Below are 24115 nucleotides of genomic sequence, written 5' to 3'. Positions count from 1 at the left end.
GTCCTGCCCAACCGAGGCCCTTGCAGAGCCAGGCCCACCCTTGAGCCCATGTCCTAGACTTACAGGTCCTAGTGCTTATGGCTGCCCTGATCCTGGGTGGGGTGTTGGGAAGGGCCCTGGATCCCTCACAGGGTGCAGCCCTCACAGCACCCTGTCAGCAGCCTGACCACATGCTCAACATCTAAGTGAATTTTGGAAGGGGAGTGTTAAAGTTAAACACTGGAAGAGAGCTACATGTACCAATGAAGTATGAGGCAGTTCCCTGGCAAAGTTTTGGCCCAAGGTTGCGAGCACTCTCCCAAACATAACCTGAGTGTTATTCCCAGCAGAGAGTTTTCATGTTTCCACCCTTTTCTGGGGCTGGGAGCACATAAGTTGCTTGTTGTAAATGCTGTCAAGATAAACTCTGAACTGATTTGGGCTTGATTCAGTTTCCTGCACACCAGCTTGCTTAACAGCACTGCAGATAAACTGAGACATGAGCCGAAGTCCTGGCTGCCACCAGGGAAAGCTTTGAAATACTTTAATTTTCTCCCATGTCAGTCAGTCCACATAAAATTCTTGAAGACCCATGACATTTCTATGACAGTAGGTGAGCAATTGAATTAAGACCTTTATGCTTAAAAGAGCAACCTGCTCAACAGCCTCCCTTTACTCAGAGAGAGCCGCTCAACACAGCAGCTTGTGAAAAATCTGAGATTTAATTTTATTTTGGGAAGGTGCATCACAAGGGTATAGTTAATTTTCTGTGATGATTTGGATATCTTAAGCTTAAATTTATTCAGCAAAGTACAAATATAATTGTATTAAAAGTTGACTGAGAAACAGAAGTATAAATAGAAGTTAGGGAAGAATGAGTTCAGCACTGCTCCCACGGTGTGTGGTTTCTACTGGACGTGTCTTAGCTCCCAGACAGAATTTTCAAGTATTGTTTTAATATAAAAAGTTCTAAAATCTTGGGACATCATTGTCTAAGTCAACTTCCCCCTGTAACATAATTTCAACTATAATCACTAAAAATGTTTTAAACAAACAAACAAACAAAAAAAAGGGGGTGGGGGTGGGGAGAGAGGAAGAAAACACCCAACATAAAATAAGAGCACCTGTTTTAAAATTAAAGGGATTTGTTGATGCATATTTTGACTACTGGTTTCAGCTCTCCTCCTGAATCAGGATGCAGCTCATCATGTTTTTATTATACCACAGGACAGACATAAAAATAATTTCTCAACACACACGTGGAATCCCATTCAAATCTTTGTGAAATCTATTATAGACTTTTCTTAATTTCCTAGAAGAATTTGCATTGCATCTCGGGATGTAACGTTGCAGTGGATGTCTTAATATTCAAATGGGGGGCATCGCTATGCAGAAATAGTTAGCTTTGCTTTATCTGGGCAGCTTTGATTGTATCTGTGTTCTATGTGAATTTCCATGTTTATGATTGCACATTTTAATTGCTATAAAGATGCCTGGAACCTAAGGCAGACAAATTGCATCAAAATAAATGAATGAATATTGGTAGTAATATTCATTGCTTCTGCTGGATACAGAAACTGGCAAAACACAGTCATTAGTGTAATCTGCATATTTGAACAACATACCTTTAAACCCTTAGATAGGATGAAAATTGCCTTTCAAATGACAAAGTAATGGATTCAAAGTAATTTCATGAATTTGCCACAGCCAACAAGTATGAAGAGAAGGAGCAAAATAAAAGAGATGAGGTATAAACAGTGGACCTCCAGGGCCTGATTAGTGTTACCAGCACTTCACCTGTATTAGGCAGGACACTATCATGCTCTTCACAAGTGCCTTTCTTTAAGCTGTTTTAATAGTCTATGAACAGGTGCTTTTATTATTTGCTTCAGCTTCTCACAGTTAGTTCAACAGAATCAGTGAAACCAAACTGAAACTGCCACTTCTGAAAGCTTAGCATTGGTCTGTTCTCCAACTACTTCAGCAGTTTGTACTTGCCATCTAGGTGTTTTTAGAAGCAGCAGAACAGACAGGGAGAAAAAAAAAAAAGACCAAAAAAAAAAAAAAGTTTTGAGAACATACTGCCAGTGATCACAGACCAAAATATTTTGTGGTAAAGGCATTACGTATTTCCACTGTTCCCTCTCCCCTTTCCTGCTCCAGTATTTTTCATGATCCTAATACTGAAAGAGGTTGATGACATTACATTTCTGATAGTTATATCTTTTTTTTGTAATGTTCGTATCTTCTTTTCTTTTTTTCTTTTAAAGGGCAAAATACTGAAACAATTTCCCTCCTATTTTGTTTGCTTTGTTTCCAAAGGGCAAATCAGCGTGTCTCTTTTCTATATGTCTGGTCAGCATGCCACAGTTTTCATTTTTCTTCTGAAAATTCCAGCTGGCAATTTCAGACAGAAATTCTGCATCCTAGGACAACTGCCAATACACAAGTGGTAGCATCAGGAGCTTTCTTCCCCCTTTCCCTTTTGTTCATTTGCAGTTTTTCTTTCTGAGCTGTTTCTGCAAAAAATATTTTGCAAATTTGCTGTTCCAAAAACAAACAAATACCAAACACCAGACAAAATGCTGGGCACAGTATTAACAGGTTCTGAGCAGGCATACCTTGGCTTGCAGATGTGAGAGCAGATCAGGAGGTGGAAATAGAAAAATGAGAATGTTTGCAGTTAGACCACGTATCTAAAGGATTGTCATACCTAACTATCACACAGCCAATGTTCATAAAATGTAAAAGCATTACTTTGGTGTCACACCTTCGCAGGGTTATGAGGAAATGGTATAATCTTGTTTTCCATTTATGCTGGCTAGCTGACATTTCTGTTTCAGTCTGGCATGCGGTAATCATTAAAAGAGCCCGGGACTTCACAAAATTTGGTAAACAAATGAGGGCTTTGGGGATTTTTTCCACTTTTTTTGGGGGGGGGGGGGGGGGGAGGGGGGGAGGGGTGGTGGTGGGGAGAAGCATATAAATACAAACCTGCTATCAAATGTGACTGAGAAATTACAATTGCATGCCTACACCTAAAGATTTTTTATTTGACCTATAACTTCTAAAACTATTTTAAATTCATACTGTGCACATGTATACGTACATACATTCATGCATACTTTTGATGTCACATATGTATGTACTCTAGTTAGGACAAAATTATGAACTTTTATTTATGGACTTGAGTGGGATTGTGGGAGTTAAGACTTGCCCTTTAGTTCTGTACAGGGAGTAGTGGGACACAAAAACAGAGGCAAAGCTTGTCTAATTAGGCTCCCTATGAAAGCAGTGAAAATATAGGTGAGGGATAATTGGTGGTCAAAGCATTTCATTACCTTTGCTTGAAAATAACCTGTGTTCAAGCCTATGGGTGTCTAGCTTTTCACAGAATCACAGAATTTCTAGGTTGGAAGAGACCTCAAGATCATCGAGTCCAACCTCTGACCTAACACTAACAGTCCCCACTAAACCATATCCCTAAGCTCTACATCTAAACGTCTTTTAAAGACTTCCAGGGATGGTGACTCCACCACTTCCCTGGGCAGCCTGTTCCAGTGTCTAACAACCCTTTCGGTAAAGAAGTTCTTCCTAACATCTAACCTAAAACTCCCCTGGCGCAACTTAAGCCCATTCCCCCTCGTCCTGTCACCAGGCACGTGGGAGAACAGACCAACCCCCACCTCACTACAGACTCCTTTAAGGTACCTGTAGAGAGCGATAAGGTCACCCCTGAGCCTCCTTTTCTCCAGGCTGAACAATCCCAGCTCCTTCAGCCGCTCCTCGTAGGACTTGTTCTCCAGGCCCCTCACCGGCTTTGTCGCCCTTCTCTGGAATTGTCTAAAATTATCCATGTGTCAGAAGCATTATATCTATTTTTAGGAAAAAATAACTCCTTTGGAACAGGACTAAGCTACTCCTCAAACTCCTCAAAACTTTTGGAACAGGATTAAGCTACTCCTCAAAATGGACAAAGCAAGTGTTTTGCCAAGTAAGGCATTTCATGATCAGCTAAGGCTAACTAATTCACAGATCTGTCTTTATATTATAACTGCATCTACCATTGCTGGAGAAAGATAATACTTTCCCTTTCCTTCTCTTATTGCTTTGGTACAGTAGTGCACTGGATATAGATACCACATAAAAAATCACAAACCACAGAATAGCTGAGATGGGAAGAGATCTCAGGAGACTGTCTTGTTTAATTCCACTGCTCAAAGAAGGTTGTTTGAGGTTATGTCCAGTTGAATTTTGAATATCACCTGCTTTACGTCTTCTTTGGAAAACTGTCCCTTAGATTGCTATGACCTTTAAACCCCAAATTAATTATGTCCCATCCATAAAGCTTTGAGTTTGGCTATGTCTGGAATATCCTCTGTTTGCACCATCAGTACCTGCTACAATTAAGGGCTCAGTTCATCATTAAGAATTTCATTGTTTTGTTGAGTGTTTTTGCAAAAATCTGAACTTAACCTGAATTTTAACCCTTTGGGGTTGGAGGTGCAAACACTTTGAGATTTTTGCTTCTTGATAATAACAAACTCTCACCCTGATGGAATAGGTATCATCTGAGAGCCTGAATACTCACCTGGACAAAAGTATCTTTTAAAAAACAACTAACAGTATCTCCCACCTCCAGCCTTCCCTGTTCCCAAATGATAAAATGTAATCACTTACGAAGAGAAAATCAATTTCTTGAAATGACTTCTAAATTAAATTAAAGTTGGTGAGAAATTTGATATCAAGAATTCTAGAGACTAAAGTCATCACTGAACAAAATCAATACAGGGTCTCCTAATTCAAGCTTCTCTACTTATTTACCTCAGCTCTAATCTGGAAGAGACATTCTTGGGTCAAGATATGTCACATTCATTCCCTGGCCTCTCAAGTATGACTTGTCAAAATGGTGCCAAATCTTATCAAAGTGTATATTCATATACCTAGGAACTGGAAAATGCAGTTGAGAAACTCATTTTATATAGATCATTAAATAGCTGTCAGAAAGTAACACTCTAGGGCTACTACTACACTCAACTGGAAGTAGAACAGTGACCTGTGATAGGTAATAAAAAGCTCCATATTCCATTATTACCAGAGTGAATTACTTTTGTCTTTATTCCAACTCTTTTTAGCTGTCACTAAATTTCTAAAATTTACTGTGAGTTCTGAGAGTCTGTTTTTCTTTTGGATTAGCACCTTAAAGTATTTGAGGAAATGTAATAAATAGCCTTTATTCTGAAAAGAAGATGAAGAATGAGATAAGAGTTATATAAAGGAATCAGGATGGATTTTTGTTGTCTTTCTATGTTTTGATTCTAGGATCTGGCAGGGGATGTTTTGACTGACATAAGTTGTTTTTTGCTTGGCTGATTTTGGTGGGAAAGTATTGTAATTCTACTCTAAAAACTGTATATAGTAGTCAAGGCAAGTAGAATAGACATAAAAGAAGAGCTTTAAAAATATTAGGAAAAATGTTGGTATTATACTAAGAAATCATGAGCAAGCACCCTTTATACATATAAAGCAACTCTACTTTTTGTTCGATTTGAATAGACACATTATGTATGTGATGTAGAATCCCCCCAATCTTTTCTCGGGAATCTCTTCTAGGAGCAAAACAATTGAAAACATTTCTGAAACTTTTCTTCATCACTTGTTTCCTGAACTACCACAGACTTACAGATTTGCTCAATATTAAACCATCTTGAGGATTTCATCAGTAAATTTGAATCTTGCAGTACTGATTTCATGGTTATGTTTTCTTCAAACAAACCTACTGGCCTGACTCCTAATTATATAATTTCTTTGATAGTCGTCTTCTAAATGATTCCTCAATGTGTAGGCTATGAGATAGAAGTAAGAAAAAACTACTAAAGTAATCACCTGTATATTTAAACATTAACAAATCATTAAATAATGCTTGTTTTCATTTCCTGTTTCTCAATTGGTAGAACATACATTAAGCCATATGAAGCATGTGGGCTGCTGTTTCCAAGGAAACAGTATCTGAATAGAGAAATTGAAGAATTTGGACACACCGATCTGCAAAAATGAGTATACCAGAAAATCAAATCTTGTTTGTCTTTATGGGTTGAAGGAAAATTAATCATGGGAACATTCAGCGATGGACTCTCTCTGCAATGGCAAATATTACTTGACTGAGATTAGACATAAAATTAATTTAAAAAGCAAAACAAACAAACAAAAATGAAACCAAACTAAACCAAACAACAATCAAACACACGAAAAAACAACCTAGACTGGATTTTGATTTGCTGTCCTTGCTCCTGAGTGACATAAAGATACATTGGTACAAGTTTCCTTGTAACCTGTCAGAAGTGGACATTAAGTTAGAAGAATAGGAGATGAGAAAAATTATAAGAAGACTAAAATCCACAATGTTCATTGGCACTGAATTACCCTGTCACATGGAAATCACTCATATTATTCATGGTAGAGTACTGACTAGCCTGAGTAAAGGTGGTGGAATCTGGGGCCCTTAGAAGGGGAGCACTTACACCTTTTTAACATTCCTGCTGTCTCACAAGAAAGTGGACTGAAAATTCCAAGAAGCTCTAGTGGGAGTTGAGGGAGTTGATATGTGTTGACATTCATGTCAACATTCTCACCCACCTGGATGACTGGAAGGATGTAGTATCTTGGTCGATATTGCCAGCTCTCAGTCCTTAAGGGAGCCCAGTGGAGCAAGGTTGTGAGGCATCTTGTGTTTGCATGTAAAACAACTTTAAAGGCTAACAGTGGAATCCAAGCTCTTTCCCTAAACATTCCCATCTTCATTCTGAATCCTAGTATTTTTCCAGCAGGTAACTCCATTAAACATATATTTCCTAAACCAGAAGTGGCTCCTCTCCAGACTTTTCAGCTGTGGTTCAAGAAGGCATGTCTATATTTTTTGGTAGCTCTCATCTCAGTTGGGCTGTGGGTCACTTAAGATATCTGCATGCTACTGTCAGTGCCACTGAGAATCATTCACAGTCCAGGATGACAACAGCATAGCCTAATGAACATTATCCCAAGCTGAATTTATAATGCTGATGAAAACCATGCTAACTTCTGTTGTGTCCACTCTGATTTAGTTGGTAAAAAAAATAAAAATAAAATAAATAAAACATTAAGTTAAAAATAGCAGAGAGTGAGTAGATATAGTTAACATGGGATTTTGGTTGTCTTCATATGGGCAGCTTGTCCAAAACTACCTACAAAAGTAATAAATTGTGACAAAAATGAACTGAATAAACAGTGACTGAAGGGCTTGTCTGAGCCATCATCATTGCCATGATGCAATCCTGAAAGCAACAAAAACATTTTCTGAACAGTTCAACCTTCACAAGAAATTTCAAGTTCACTTTAGCTTCTGGTGCAAAACCATTTCCTGGGGTCAGAAAAAATCTTTGTAATACAAAGAAAATACTATAATCTTTGCAATGATAAATTTAAAAGGTATAAGTGTCAGAAAGAGACAACTTGGATAGTGTGATGAACGTACCTAATGGATCCTGATGATCTGTTAAGTATGCAGAACTCACTGCTTTCACTGAAAGTTGCAAATATTAACTCTGAAAATTAGACTTTTCTTCTGCTGGGCTTAGTTCTAAATGGGACTTTTTACTTGAATGTCTATGAGGCAAGCAATGATAGTTACTTTACTAAACAAGACTAAAATGATAGTGGCCAAAGACCTATTGAGTGTGGCTTTAAAAAATAACATTAATACTCTTAAGAATTATCTAACATTACAATCTATTCTACTTTACTTCTTAGAAACCTAATATTTCCCTATAGTAAGTTGGACAAAGAGGGCCCAAAGGAATCAAAAGCAAAGAGATCAAGGGTTAATCTAGACCTACAAAATAGCAAAATATGTGAAATATGTGAACTTATAGAAGGTAAATTCATAGCACACTAAAACAAACAATCAAACAAACAAAAACAAAACAAAACAAAAAAAAACACCTGTGGTAACTCTCATAAAAATGGAAATATACTGACTCACTTTGGGGGTGAGAGGACTGATAAGTATATGTAATTTTTGTTTTCAGTTTCTCTCAAGAGCAACTGCTATGTATATAAGGGATATATCATTTAGGAACAATATGATGATGAATTATTTTTATACTTACACATAATAATAATAACAATAAAATGGCTGAACCTGTTTTTTTCCAACTTTCTTAAACAAGTGCTTTCTTCATCTTCCTGCTTATATAAGAATGAACATATGATTTTCCTAGAGATATGACAGAACACAGAAATGAATTCAATTCCTAGTTGTGCTTGTAGCCTAACAAGTTCTTTAGAATTTAGACTGTATTTTACATGTCAATCAAATAAAATCATTCCCAAGTTTAAACATACATTTTCTCCCCTTTCAACTTTTTTTCCAAGCAATATTGAGAAGTTAGTTACCTTTTTATATCGCCACAGAACAAAGGAGTACTCTTTAAGACTTTCATCTGTTTATTTTTGTTGTTTTTAGTTTTCTTGTTGTTGTTTGTTTTCTTGCTTGTTTGTTTTTAACTTGCTGCTTAATACTGCTTTAAAACTGAAATTTGAATCAGTGAAAGGTTTGTATAAACTTCTTCCATAAACCACGTATCTTAAGGACAGGAAAAAATATACTAATGATGACTGTGAAAGACAGGAATTTGGAATAATATTTTTTGACATTTTCAGGAAAATATTTTCAACATTACATAGTTTGGGAATTGAGGGCACCACTAAACAAAGACTGTGAATATGGGCTTCAAAGACATGCTTTCTGTGGTATAAATAAAAAAAATAATAATAATAATCTGTTGAAAAGATGCCATTGTTCTCATTTCTGATACTCTTAAAACTCCTGGGTTTAGAATAATCTAGTTAGGCCAGCCATTTAAGTATAACATCAGCTTTTCATGGGTATTTCTCTGACTCATGCTTACTGCACTGAAGGTCATTATGAGACTTCAAGGCTTCAAGAAACTTCCACTTTTCTTAATGTGACAATCTACTGCTTTGTCCACTTTTAACCACAACTGCTTTCATTCTTTTTTCAAGCTTATTTTTCTTTAGCTGAAGAACTCTCCTTGAACTCTGCAAACCCATTTAATTCTACACAGAGGTAGAAGACTAGAGTCTTGATATTTGGAGGAACTGAATGTTGAAGAGGGTTGAATAGACAGAACGGTTTCAGGTATGTTAAGAAGTGTAGAAGCTCTTTTGACAGGAGGAACATGAACAGAAACAAACCAGCTGCGTCTTACTCATAATGGTTAAAAAATAAACTAAACCTAAAAAGCCCATAAAGAATTATTTAAATCATCAGTTAAAAGAAAAACAGATGCTGCACAAGAGCAGCTGACACAGTCTGCATAATTGGATGGGTAATTCTGAGTGTGTCCTTAAAAGTGAGAAGGGAAATTAATGACATTCTTGTTACGATTACATCATCATCATCATCATCTTCATCATATGTACACATACATGTACATGGCATTTGTGATGTTAAGTTGTGAAATAGGTGCAATACTTGTTAATCCTTCCACAACCATGCTGGGAGCCTGCAAAATAAGATAATAAATGTTTGGAATCAAAATACCAGCCCAGTTATCTCAGAGACTTGTTGGAAGGAAGATGTGTCACCAGGTTTCCAGCTTCACAGGAAAGCTAGACTATGAGGAAGAGTGACAATATGTGAAGAGTAACATGAAGCTTAAACAACAATAAAGTGCTAAGTTAAAAAAGGAAAATCATTAGTCCTTTTAGGTGGAAATTTTATGTAATTGGTAAAAATGTAGAGCTAGCATGGAACTATATCCTGATCAGGACAATGGTAGTGAGTTCTGTATTTGGGAGAGGTTCTTATTACCTATCTAGGAATCTGATAAGTGCCTGAATATGCTGAGGTGCAAATATAAACATTTTGGAAATGATGAATGATTTATTTTCTTGAGTAGAGTCTTAGAATACACAGGAAAAGATCATGTTCTGAATTTGGTCTTAAACAATGCAAGACAACCCATTTTGTGAGGTATTATTGAGAGATATGAACTGTAGTAGCACCTTTTTTTTTTTTTTTTTAAAAAAAAAAAGAGGTTTAAGGGGAGGAGAACGTGTAAAAAAATAAAATAAAATAAAAATAATATCCAGAATGTGATTTTTCAATTTCCAGAGAGGAAGAAAACTTTACAAAGCAATTAGTAAATTAGTAAATCCGGGGGTAAAAATAAAAAAGAGAGAGAGAAGAAACCACCAGACATCTTGAACACTACTTAGAAAAGGTTTCACTGGAAGTCCAATTAAAATGAATGTCAAATTAAAAAAGAAAGCAAAATAACTAAAAGACCTCAAAATCCTACATTAGGACAGCAGTCCAGAAGGAAAGTTAAGAAGATTATCACAGAGAAAAGGTCAATGGAGGCAAAATTGTAAAAAAACGTCAGTTATGGTAAGACCATAGCAGATAAGCTCAATAACACACAGGTCAGAGAAATTTAATGATTTCTGAGCAATGAACAGGATATGTTTGAAAAAAAATAGATGTTCATCAGTAACCAGGATCAGATGATATTTTACCAAGTGTTCAAGGCCATGTAGGATGGAGCTTTGGCAAACATGATCTAGTGGAAGGTATTCCTACCCATGTCATGGTGGTTGGTGCTAAAGTCCCTTTCAACACAAACTATCTTATGATTCTATGATGCTTTGATTCTATGATGCTAAGATTCTATGATTCTGTGGTTATGAGAACACTGTGCTTACAGGACAGGCAGGTTGTCAAGGTGATTCATGTCTGTGGAAGGAGATCTAGCTAAGATCATGGCTATTAGAGAGCAATAGTTCCAACTTCTATTCCTGATAGGATGGTCACATCTGTAATAAAAATAAAAACAAAAAAAAACTTTGAACACATTGATACATGCAGTTTGTTGGGAAAGATTCAGTGTATCTTCAGCCTGGAGAAGAGCAGACTGAGGGTAGGCCTCATTGTGGCCTACAGCCACAATGGCTCATGAGGGGGAGTGAAGGGGCAGGTGCTGGTCTCTGCTCTCTGGTGACCAGTGATAGGACCTGAGAAAAGGACTTGAAGCTGTGATGGACAGTTCAGGCTGGATATCAGGAAAAGGTTCTTCACCGAGACAATAGTCAGGCACTGGAACAGGCTTCCAAGGGAAGTGGTCAGCACCAGGACGGCCGGTATTCAAGAAGCATTTGGACAACACTCTCAGACACATGGTCTGATTTTTTGGGTGGTGCTTTGGGGACCAAGGAGTTGGATTCGATGATTCTTGTGGGTCCCTTCCAACTCAGGATATTCTATGATTCTATGATTCTACAATATCTTCTGTAAAGAGAAATCCTCTGTTTCTCACCTGCTGCAGTTCTTTAAGAATGCCAATAAACATAGGTACTAATAAGATAAAGTTGGTCCAATGTGTTTGTATTTTCAAAAAGCCTTTGATCTCACCAAAAGCTGTTAAGAAAAAACAAAACAAACTAACAAAAAATTCCTGTATTGACATAGGATTAGTAAAAGTTTGTTTTATGCATTGAAGGTTGGTTAAAGTGTAGAAAGAAAAGGATAGGATTTAACCATTACTTTTTATGGTGGAGAAAAGCATGCAGTGGGGCACAATAGGGTAGCTCCTGGAACCAGTTTTATTCATTATCTGCATTAGAAACATGGAGAAGAAAAGAGCAATGAACTGATCATTTGGGGGAATGCTACCACTTCATTCTGTGAAGTGGTAGCTAATGTCATTATTGCTTCCATGTTCATTGCTACCTCTGCACTTTTCACTTCCATCAACAAATACAACTTCTCAGAAAGCCACAGTGCAAAGAGGTTTGGAAATATTGTAAAAAGAGAAGTCTGTGCTGGAACTCATATGTAGTTTTTCAGCACCAAGAAATTCAAAGTAGCCCTAAAATAAAGGTAGCCATAAAGCCCTAAAATAAAGATAGCCATAGGCAACAATCTTGCATCAACAAAGGGAAACTGAATGACTGAATACATTTTTCCATGTCCTACTTTTACAATTCCAGCTTTCTAAAATAGCTTCTAGACTCATATGCTATTCCAAATGCAGCCTCTAATTATTTCTGTGGCTCCTTGACTGCTGTCAGGATTGCCATTTTTCTGCTTGGGTTTTCTCACAAAGTACTGTACAGCTATGCTTTGCTGTGTATGCAAATGGTATTGACAGTTCCAGAAAAACTGGGCTTAATGTACATTTACTGATGAAATGATATACCTTTGTTCAGGCTTTCAGACCTCTGGCAACCTACAAAGAAAAGTAGCTTTAATTAAGATGACAACAGTACAGGAATCTTAGAAAATTACAAAATCAGTTTTAGCTGGACCAACTTTAGAAGTGAAAATAGATTTGATGAGGTTTTGGTATAGATTGCTGTAATCATTTAATACGGTGAGTTCTACTGTTATTTTGTTGCAAACCTTCATTTGGAGTGCCAACTTCTTGAAATAAAACAAGAATCAAACTTAAGCCACAGTAGTTACCTATTGTCCTTCTGTGTGAATCATTCTAATACATGCCAAAGTATAACCTTTCTCTTCTTTGTTTTACCTTTCTTTTTATGCATGGACATATGGGTAGAAGACAATCCCAATACAAAATGGCCCAGTATCTTGTTTTTCAGAAAACTATCATCATTATGCTGAGATAACAAGTTGTGAATGTTGAACCATGCTGCATATGGCCAAGAAGTCCAACAGCATCTTGGCTTGTATCAGAAACAGTGAGGCCAGGGAGGCCACAGCAGGACTGGGGAAGTGCTTGTCCCCCTGTAAACAGCTCTGGTGAGGCTGCACCTCAAAAACTGTGTTCAGTCTAGGGACCTTCAATAGGAGAAAGAAATTGAGATACAGGAGCACGTCAAAGAAGGGCAATGAAGCTGGTGAAGTGTCTAGGGAATAAGTATTATAAGGAGTGGTTGAGAGAAATGGGATTATTGAGCCTAGAGAAAAGGGAGACCTTATCTCTCTCAACAACTACCTCAAAGGAGGTTGTAGTGGGGTTGTTCTCTTCTCCCAAGCAACAAGTGACAGGACAAGAGGAAATGGCTTCAAGTTTCATCAGGGGAGGTTTAGGTTGGATATTAGGAAAAAAATATTCACTGAAAGGGTTGTGAACTGTTGGAGCAGGCTCACCAGGGAAGTCTCTGAGTCACCATCCCTGGAGGTATTCAGAAGACATGTAGATGAAGTGCTTAGAGACATGGTTCAGTGGTAGACTTGGTAGTGCTAGGTTAATGGTTACACTACATGATCTTAGAGGTCTTTTCCAACCTGAAGAATTCTATCATTCTATATAGCTCTTTACTCACAAATTGTGATCAGTCTGATCAGGTTCTGATATAAGACTAGAGTGAAAGAACCTAAAACCTAAATGTAACTTTAATGTACCTTTAAATGTACCCAAATGTACATTTAATCTATGGCTAGTGATTTTATCAGAGAAAGGAAATATAATTTGTCACATATTTTATCAATTTATATCTTGAAATACAGCATTCAGTAGCCACTAAAACAAATAAACTTATGGGGCATGTCAGTAGATTACAAATGCTCTGTTTTTTCATTGTAGTGTAATTATGGTATAATCATAATAGGTCCAGGTTGCACCCAAGATACAGCTAATAAAAAAAAACAAGATATCACTTAAATATACTTTCTCCTGTTTTGGTGATAAAGTCATCTGTCAAATTTACTAACATGCCAAAGTTAATACATTCTATGACAGGAACATTGTTGCTTCCTTCACTATTATGCTAGTCACTGTTATACTAGACTTAGAAAATAATAATAATTTGCATTTGAAAGAGGTGATATTTTCATCGCTCTTTTCAATTAAAAAAAAAAAAAATAAATAAAATAAAATAAAATAAAATAAAATAAAATAAAATAAAATAAAATAAAATTAAAAAATAAAATAAAATAAAATAAAATAAAATAAAATAAAATAATAAAATAAAAAAACTGTGTTCTTGTAGAAATACCAGCCCTTTAGTGAGATAAAGGAATTTCTCTACATTTTTAAAAATCTAGTCTTTATTTTAACAATTAAATTATTTGAATTACGGACAGTTTCAACACTTGCCTGAACGAACTTTCCATTTCTCCCTATATACACTTACATGCCTGGTTTTCTTTTGTCCAGAGAAGAATGATGTAACAATGATGACAAAGATTTCCTAGCCCACCGTGGAGAGGTTATGATACTAAAAAGAAAACTCTTAATAATTATAAGTTGAAAAGGACAGTATTTAAAGAGGACAGTTGGCAAACTCTGCACAAATCATTGCACTCAGAAACAACCTAGACAATTCACAATCCAGACAATTCCAGGTGAATCCTACTCTCACTCCCAGGCCTACAGCCCTTCACAGGCATTTACTGAGGTTCTTGGATGAAAAACAGAAAGTAGTAAAACTAAAAGACATCAGTTTTGTAATATTCTCACAGGTGGTTTGAGCACAATAAATAAGGACAGATGTAAATAAACTACAGATTTTCTTTTTATTTATTTATTTATTCAGTTATTTATTTGGAGAAAGGATTAAGGGGAGAACTTTTGTATTAGAAATAGTTATTCTTTCTGTAATGGTGGATTATTGCTCAGAGTACTTGCATTCTTTGTCTATACTAATCAAAAGATGGTACCATATTTTAGGAAAATATTATTTTTTTTGCACAGGAGACAAATTAATTCTCATAAGCTTTCTTGTTGGTTTGTTTGTTTTAGCTGATGTTCATTGCAAATACCGATTTTTGAAAATGTTAACCGAATCCTGGCTATCTATCACTGATATAAAGACATTAAGATGAAAGTACATAATATATGCTAACAACAAATTATTGGAACTTCTGAAAATATGAATAATTTTACATGAAAACTACTTCTAGAACACAAAAAAGCATCTTTTAAATTATTGGGACTAAAATCCAGAAATTACTTCATCCTTTGATCAAAATTTAACTTAAAGGAAGTAGAGTTATGTTAACTGGCTGATCATGTGTCAAATACATAAATTTCTTTATTGGCATGGATGCTTACAGATCTTGGAGGAAAATCAGTGTTCTGTCCCACACCTCACCCTAGTTCTATTACCTTTAGACAAAATCACATAACAATTTGTAACTCCTGCTGGTACATATGACTGTGAAAACAAGAATAACCATGTTGGAGCATTTATATATAATTTGCAGGTAAATATTAATGCCTACATATCACAGATATTTACTGGCTTGTCTTTCAGATTATGATATTCCTATGGCAACATGAATTGTTGTTTTTAAAAGATGTGACTCTGCTCTCACTTTTCATTATAAAGGAGACAGATGTTGATGTAAACTGACCTTGGTTTACTTAGATCTGTTATCCAAGCTGACAAGCAGATACTTATTTATGGAAAAAAATAAGAATGCACTGAGAACACATTTAGTGATGACAACCATGGAACAGAACCTCTGAGAAGGGAAAATTCCTGAGGAGAGCGCACATGTGAACACACATCTACACTGACACCCACACACAGGCCTTTATGAGTCAATGTAGTAAGACCAATACAAAAAAAAAAAAAATCTATGTTTTTACCATTTCATATTTATAACAATAAATATCATAAACATTTGTAACTTTTTTTTTCTTTTTTTCTCAAATGTTAATGTTAAATTGTGGTTTTCCACTCCTGACCACAATGAAGTAAAGAATCACTAAGTTCTCTGTAGGTTCTGCATGTGATGGGAATAAAGGAAGCATTGATTTTACCTTGTTTTATTTGGTATTTTCTCCTGTATCAGGGTGGTTGTTATTACTTGCTAACTCTGTAATGTTCAGCTGATCTATATGCCAGTTCTTAATCTATATGCCTATACCAGATTCGGTCATTTTTTGAATTAATTACACTATAAAACATAATTTCTAAGCAGTACACAATCAAAATCAGATTATTTTGATCTTCATAGAAGTCACAATTTTTATTTTTTTTTTCTTTTTTGGTCACAAGCATCACACTCAAATTGCCATGCTATAAAATTGTTTCTTTCTGTGTGTCCAAAGCAAGGAATTAGGTAACTAAACAGATTCTAACCAGGCATCATTGTAGTGAGAAAATATTCTATTTGTGATTATAGTTTCTCCATGTTTAGTGTTCATTTCTGATTTTGCAGCCTAGATTCCCGAGTCTGAAATTGAAATAAATTATTTTTTCAGGATATTGGATCATTTAGATTTAAAATTTTATTCAACTCTAAATTCATAAAGGTTTCTCAATATTAATTCTGGCAGTTATAATTGAAAAACTTCTCAGGAATGACAATTAAACCAGTTAAACAATTAAAATGACAAAGTACTAGATGCATAGTACTTTGTTGGCATTTGCTTATGATACCAGATATGGTTGTGTTTGAACAAATGATGAAAAATTTTTATACAAAAAAATCTTGAGTTCTTTACTTAATTTTTAATGACATATTACATAGACATTTTGAATTTTCTCAACTGTGTAATTCTTAAGTCATTCTATAAGGTGTCCTGGTTTCAGTTAGAACAGAATTAATTTTCTTCCTAGTAGCTGGTGGAATGCTGTGTTTTGGCTTAGGATGAGAAGAGTGCTGATAACACCACGATGTTTTAATTGTTGCAGAGTAGTGCTTATACCAAGCCAAGGACGTCTCAGCCTTTTGCTCTGTCCTGCCAACGGGCAGGCTGGGGGTGCAGTAAGAGCTGGGAGGGGACAGACCCAGGACAGGTGACCCAAACTAGCCAAAGGGGTATTCCATACCATCTGACGTCATGCTAAACAATATATAGGGGTGACTAGCCGGGGGGAGGGGGCCGGACTGCTCGGAGTTAAGCTGGGCATCGGTCAGCGAGTGGTGAGCAATTGCATTGTGCATCACTTGTTTGTACATATTATTATTACTTTCCTATTATCACCATTGTATTATTATTATTATTATTGTTATTATTATTTTGTTATTATTATTTTCCTGTCTTATTAAACTGTCTTTATCTCAACTTACGGGCTTCACTTTCCATTTCTCTCCCCCGTCCCAAAGAGGGAGGGGGGAGGGTGAGCGAACGGCTGCGTGGTGTTTAGCTGCCAGCCGGGTAAAACCACGACAAAGGTCATATTATACTTTAGAAACTTAAAAATACCTATCAGCATGCATTATTATTTCTGCTTAGTTCCAAATTTTATGAAGTCTCTTATCTCCTATGAAACAGCGAATGAATTAAAGCCTTCAGCCTTTGATGCCATTCTGCAGTGGCACCATACTTTGAATATATAACAATGTCATGAATACTGAAGGTAACTGGGACAAATCATTGATTTTTTTTGGTAGTTTCTATAATGTATGGAAGTCCTTGATTTTATATACAAAATTTCATTTAGTACACTATGACAGCTTAAAAATAAGTTTTCACGTTTTTTTTCATTCAGTAATGCCATACACTAGAAACATTGAAAGGCTTTGATTTAGTCGCACAGAAGAAATAGTGTCCAAATATATTCTCTTTGCAATGCATTTCTATTCTCCTGTAGAGTTTGATTATAGAGTGCTCACTGTAAGAAGCTCTGTAGCAGAAGGCAACAATAAAACTTAGTACAGTACACTAGCAATACAGAAGTGATCACAGTATTCACTCCTTCTGAAGACTGAAAATTTGTTTAGACTTTCAATAGGTCATTCTGTTACTTAGAAAATCATTTTAGATTTGACTGGCTTCTTTTCAGAAGAATCATAGAATGAATCAAAGAATGGCTTGTGTTGGAAGGTACCTTAAATATCATCTAGTTCCAACCTCCCTGCCATGGGCAGGGAAACCTTCTACTAGACCAGGTTGATCAAAGCCCCATGCAAACTTTCCTTGAACTCTTCCAGAAATGGGGCATCCACAGCTTCTCTGGGCAACCTGTTCCAGTGCCTCACTAGCTTCATACCTTCATAGTAAATATCTAATTCCCTATTTAATTCCCTATCTATTATATTTTTTTTATATTTTTGTTTAAAGTTTAAAACCATTACTCCTTGTCCTATCACTGCACTCTCTGACAAAGGGTCCCTCTCCAGCTTTCTTGTGGACTCCCTTTAGGTACTGAAAGGCTGCTATAGCGGCTCCCTAGAGCCTTCTCTTCTTCACGTGTAACAACCACAACTCCCTCAGCCTATCTTCACAGGAGAGGTGTTCCAGCTCTCTGATCATCCTTGTGATCCTTTGGCCTTCCTCTGGACTTGCTGGGTGCCTCAGAGCTGAATGCAGGATGCCAGGTGGGGTCTCACAAGAGCAGAGGAGGAGAATCATGAGAATCACCTTCTTCAACTTTCTTGTCACACACTTTTGGAGCAGCCCAGGATACGGTTGGCTTTCTGGGCTGCAAGCGCATATTGCTGAGCCATGTTGAGCTTCTCATCAACCAACATCTCAAAGTCCTCCTCCTCAGGTCTGCTCTCAATCCATTTTCCACCCAGCCTGTACTTGTGCTTGGGATTGCCCTGACCCAGGTGCAGGACCTTGCATTTGGCCATACTGAACTTCATGAGTTTTGCACAAGCCCACCTCTCAAGCTTCTCAAGGTCCCTCTGGATGGCATCCCTTCTCTCCAGCATGTCAACTACACCACACAGCTAGATATCATCAGCAGACTTGTTAAGGGTGCATTCGATCCCACTGTCAATGTCACCAACAAAGAAGTTAAATAGTGCTGGTCCTAATACCCGGAGGAATACCACTCATTACTGATTACCTAGATATTGAGCCATTGACCACAACTCTTTGAGTGCAACCATCCAGCCAATTACTTACCCACTGTCGTGGTTCTGCTCGAGTGGGCAGCCGAGCTCCACCACAGCCGCTCTCTCACTCCCCTCCTCAAAGAGGAATGGGGAGAAAATATGTGAAAGGGGCTCGAGGATTGAGATAAGGACGAGAAAATCACGCAATAATTAGTGTAACGGGCAAACCAGACTCAGCATAAGAAGACAGATAGTAAGATTTATTACTCATTACTAACAAGCTAGAGAAGTGAGAAACAAAGGAAAGAAACCAAAAGCACCTTCCCCCCCCATCCACCCTCTTCCACCTCCTCCCCCCGAGCGGCGCAGGGGAACGGGGGAATGGGGGTTATGGTCAGTCTACAGCACTTCTTCTCTGCCGCTCCTTCTCGGTCACTCTCGTCCCCTGTGCTGTGGGGTCCCACCCACGGGATGCAGTCCTTGACGAACTGATCCGGCGTGGGCTTCCCACAGGCAGCAGCTCTTCCAGAACTGCTCCAGATATGGGTCCGTACCACGGGGTCCATCTCTCAGGAGAAAACTGCTCCAACCTGGCTCCCCTACGGGCAGCAGCTCCTGCCAGGTCACCTGCTCCTGCGTGGTCTCCTCTCCACGGGCTACAGGTCCGGCCCGGAATCTGCTCCGGCAGGGGTCTTCCACAGGCGGCAGCCTCCGTCGGTGCAGGGCCACCTGCTCCGCTGTGGTCTCCTCCACGGGCTGCAGCGTGGAACCCTGCTCCACCGTGGTACTCCATGGGCTGCAGGGGGACATCCTGCTTCACCATGGTCCTCACCACAGGCCACAGGGGACTTCTGCTCCGGCGCCTGGAGCACCTCTCCCCCTCCTTCTACACTGACCTTGGCACCTGCAAGGCTGTTTCTCACTCCCTTGACTCTCCCGGCTGCTGTGTGGCGCAGCAGTTTTTTCCCTGTCTTAAATATGCTCTCACAGAGGCGCAAAACAACATCGCTTATTGGCTCAGATCTGGAAAACAACGGGGCCCTTCCCAAACATGGGGCAGCTTCTAGATCTTTCTCACAGAAACCACCCCTATGGCCCCCTGCTACCAAAGCCTTGCCACGTAAACCCACTACACCCACCAATTGGTCCATCCATCAAATCCATGTCTCTCCAATTTAGAGACAAGGATATCATGCAGGACAGTGTAAAATGCTTTGCACAAGTCCTGAATAACTGTTTGTTAATTGTACATTTCTGGGCCTATACTGCTCTTGTCTACATCATGTTTGTCATAAGAATATGTCCTTCCATTTGATTTTATAATTAGTGCTTGAGGGTAAGGAGCACTGTAATCATTAAATAGCTTTGGATGTTACTTACTACTGAACTGAAAGTTCAATGCATGGTCAGCATTATGGACTACATAAGAATATGTCTCCTTAAAGCTGATAGGCCAATTTTACTGTCCTGCGCAGAAGATCCTGCTATGGTGAGGGATTTTGAATCATCTAACATCACTTTGTTTTCAAATCAGGAGCAGAAACACAAAGCAGCAACACAGATGCACACACTATAGAAGTAGGGAGGAAAATACAGAACATGCAGAGGAGTTTAGCTCTTGTGTGTACTGGAGAGAGAGAGTTAACAGACAATGCTCTAAATCAAATGACTGCTGCACAAAAGCTGTCTCTGAGATAACATCATTTTCATTTGGGCTCTTGACAGTTTTAAAGGCCATTACAAACATCTCTGCAATCTACTCCTCTGTATCATATGGATGACAGAGAATCAGACCAAGCAAAACTCCCATTAAAGTAAATGAAAATTGCGCCTGTGTAAAGGGTAAGTGAAAACAATTGTCTTTTGGTTCAAGAGCTCAGGAACAATGTCAGGGAGAAAGGATATGACCAATAAAGAATGTTTTAGGTCAGGTACTTTACTGGTCTGTTGTGATAAAGTTCTTGAGAAGATAGAAATTAATAGGGCATTGTTCTCTTAGCTATTCATAATGACAGATAACAAACTTATGATAATTATACTTTATGGACATATAAAGATAGACATAAATACATATTTGTCTAGTTTAGACGAAATGCTTTTTCAATCCTATTTTCCACTTAGAAATTTAGACAACTACGTAATTTCTCCTCATTTAAAAGAGGCAAAGATCATTCACTCTTTTCTGGGTTATGCAATGCCAAGTAGATCATTTGAGTATGATATACTGTTAGGCTTAGGGTGGAGGGAATAAAAAACATAAAAATTAAATATCATATCAATATGCTGATTTTTCAATTACTCATGTCACAGAAGAACCTAGAACACAACACATCAATTCAGGTAAAGCTAAGTCTGCTTGAAAAAGGATGAAATTTTCCTGAACAACCAACAGATCTCCTGTAAAGTTAAAGAGTTAATTTTATCCTGTTAATGATATGACTGTCTAAATGAATACTGTGATTATCATCCTTTCATCATCTTATGAATAACTTAGAACTTTCTCCTTCTGCAGCCCTAAATAAACAAGCAAACAGAAATAACTGGATTGGCACTTTTTAAAAATTTTTTTCCTGATTTGGTAGAATTTTTTTACTAAGTTCCTTTTCAAAATATTAGTAGAAATTCCCTGATACATAGTTGTTTTGTAAATATTACTGTTCATCTTCTTTAACATATGTCTGGAGTGCTTCTGTATACTACAATGAGGCAAACCATATAAAGTACTGACTAGGATGAAACTTGTTTCATGTTGAATTGCTACTGAGGCTACTTATACTGTGCCCTCTTTCATTTTTTGTAAAAATTTCATTGTGTGTGAATGGTATATTTTTGTATCAGGAATATTTTCACAGCTGTACAGTCCAAGAGATCTAACATTTTATTTATTTATTTATTTATTTATTCAGGTAAGAAGACAAAGTACTGACTTTTTTTTTTTTTTTAATGCTTATTCTATATACAGATAAATAGGAGATTATGTGTGTCAGAAGAAACTAACAGATGATTTAAGAAAAAAAAAACAGTCAGTGACATTTTGAATTCTTATTTGTTCAACACCGGTCAATTTTCTGTTGTGCCTCAGATGGGTCTCTCTTATTAATCTCTCTTCCTCAGCATCTGTAACCCAATAAAGGTGAAATGGGAGCCACTCTTTCATCACTTTATTAGGAGAAGCAAGAACTGTCCTGCAGGTAAGCGGCTGGATGGGCAACTACCTCTTGCAGGGACTTAGGAGGGGGCTGCCAGGCCTCAGCAGGGACAGGCTGACACTTCCTATCAGTCTCCTGCTGATTTCTCACTGCAGCCCGGCCATCTTCTCAAACAGTTCCTTGAGCAGGGCACACCTGCACCCACAACAGGTGCACCCACAACCACCCTCTCTTCCCTCAGGACCCAGGGGGACCTCCAGATTCCAGAGTTCCCCACAGTCACCAGTCTAGACTGGCACTTCGCCCCTCAGGGCACCTGGGTGCCCACATGAGCCCAGAGAGGCCATGTCCCCTCAGTTTGGGTTGCTGCCTCGGTCCAGCTGCTGCAATGGGTGCCCACTATGGTGAATTATAAGTTAGAAAAGATAGAGTTCCCAGAGGAGAAGAAAGGAAGAGAAGGGGATGTAAGAAAGGGAAGAGAGGATCCTCCCTGCACTCCTCTCTGCCCTGCCTGAATTGCCCTGCACAAACTGCCTGCGCTAACTGCCAAAGTCTGTCCTGTTAGCGCGTCTTGTTGGTGGTGACCCTGGGTCACGAGAAGTAGAAAGTCCTACTATAAGGAAGTCCTTGGCTCTGTGTAAGTACTGCCCTGCAACAACAGAAAACATAGGTGTCTTAACACAAATATTTTAATCAAAAATTCATACCACAATATACTGTGATGATACAAGCCTCTAAGAAGAAAATTAACTCTATCCAAGCCAAACTATAAAAAATAGCTATCAGAGCTTTTCAGAAGAGAACTCTCTGAGATCTTCCTTGATTGAATACTTTCTTTAGCTTCGGCATATGCCTAAATAATGGTGAAGTTGATTGCATAATTGTCTTCGGACACCATTGTTTTATATGTATGTGGCCTTGAGAATTGCCTTTCTGTCACTAATGATGACAAATCCACTGACCCATTCTTATCCATGCTTGCAAAAGCTGTATCTATTCCTTGTGTCATTTAAGACAGTTATGTAAACTTAAAAGGTGCAGTACATTCAGGAAGGCGGAAATGATAAAAAAAGTTGAAAGGAACATTGATTATATGGATTTTTCCCCTAACATCAGAATAGGACATTTCTAAAAAATGAATGACAATTAATGTAATATCATGGGAAAATTTCCACATTCTTCTGTGATACTAGAGGATACACGGCATGGCAAAGGAAGGACAATATTTTCTGCATGTGCATTTCTATGTAATTTTGTTATTGTTAACATAATCCCAATTGCCACTCATAGATTTTTTGGCTGACCAGGAAAATATGTTTTCTTTCCTTTTCATTAAGTAACTGAAATGTTGTACTGCAGTCCTCTAATTATGTCTCCTTCTGCCTTGTTTCTTTTATCCTAGTTATTTGCATAGAGTGAGATGCTCTGGGCAATTCACTTAGAACAACTTTCTTGATTTAAACTTGAATATTCTTTTAGGGCTTACTATAGGCTTTAGACTAATGGCTAAGCAGTTATTATTTCCAGATGGTGTTCTTTTCTACCTACAGCCATGTACTGCTCAGCTGTGTTTGAAGTCAAGCAATATATTCACACACACAAAAGACAAAAACAAAACAAAACTAATCAAAACTAAACTAAAGAAAACAAATAAATAAACAAACAAAAAAAACAAACACCACATTGAGAGCTGTACTACAGAGCTGAACTGTAGACCCATAAATTCCTCACTCTAATGTTTACTTACCTCTGAATGGCTCCAATTGCTACCAGCCAGGGGCCTGGGTGTTCTGCTTGCCACATAGAAATCTAAAACCTGTAACGATTTCATAAACAATGGTCCCTAACCAAGAACATATGCTCACTAGGCCACTAAGTAAGGCATTAAATATCCAGGGAATATAAAAGTGGGGAAGAAAGGTAAGAGAAATAAAAGAATACTGAACGTTTTGTTAATTGAAGTAGGATTGTCAATTAAAATCATTGCATTACCATTTTACTGCAGTAAATTTTGCAGGTTCAGAGTTCTATCTAAAACAAACTTTCACTGTATGAATTGCATGTCTGTAGCTATCCTGTATGAAATATTTATACTGTACAAACATGCACAGAAAATATTCAGATCTGCCTTCAGTGCTGTTTACCCAGTTTGCTCACATTTTGCCCATTGAATTTTGAAGCTCACAAGTCAATTTGTTAGAGCAGTACAACATGGAGTATC

At 37.7% G+C, this 24115-nt stretch overlaps 1 long non-coding RNA gene across 3 annotated transcripts in view; it reads left to right on the top strand.

Moving 5' to 3' along the window:
• Positions 1-24115, top strand: part of LOC119717235 (uncharacterized) — a 36855-nt gene that overhangs the window by 11238 nt on the left and 1502 nt on the right. The window contains exons 2-4 of one of the 3 annotated variants that reach the window (XR_005266447.2): positions 9040-9175; positions 20471-20587; positions 21860-21936. This is a non-coding gene — a long non-coding RNA (uncharacterized lncRNA). Of the gene's footprint in view, positions 1-9039; positions 9176-16842; positions 16883-20470; positions 20588-21859; positions 21937-24115 lie in introns of those variants that run through there. The other 2 variants (XR_011809569.1, XR_005266446.2) reach the window with 2 other exon arrangements.

This window comes from Anas platyrhynchos, chromosome 5 (genome assembly GCF_047663525.1).
Source record: "Anas platyrhynchos isolate ZD024472 breed Pekin duck chromosome 5, IASCAAS_PekinDuck_T2T, whole genome shotgun sequence".
Taxonomy (NCBI): domain Eukaryota; kingdom Metazoa; phylum Chordata; class Aves; order Anseriformes; family Anatidae; genus Anas; species Anas platyrhynchos.
The sequence above is the reverse complement of the archived record's forward strand: the minus strand, read 5'-3'. Positions and strand labels throughout refer to the sequence as shown.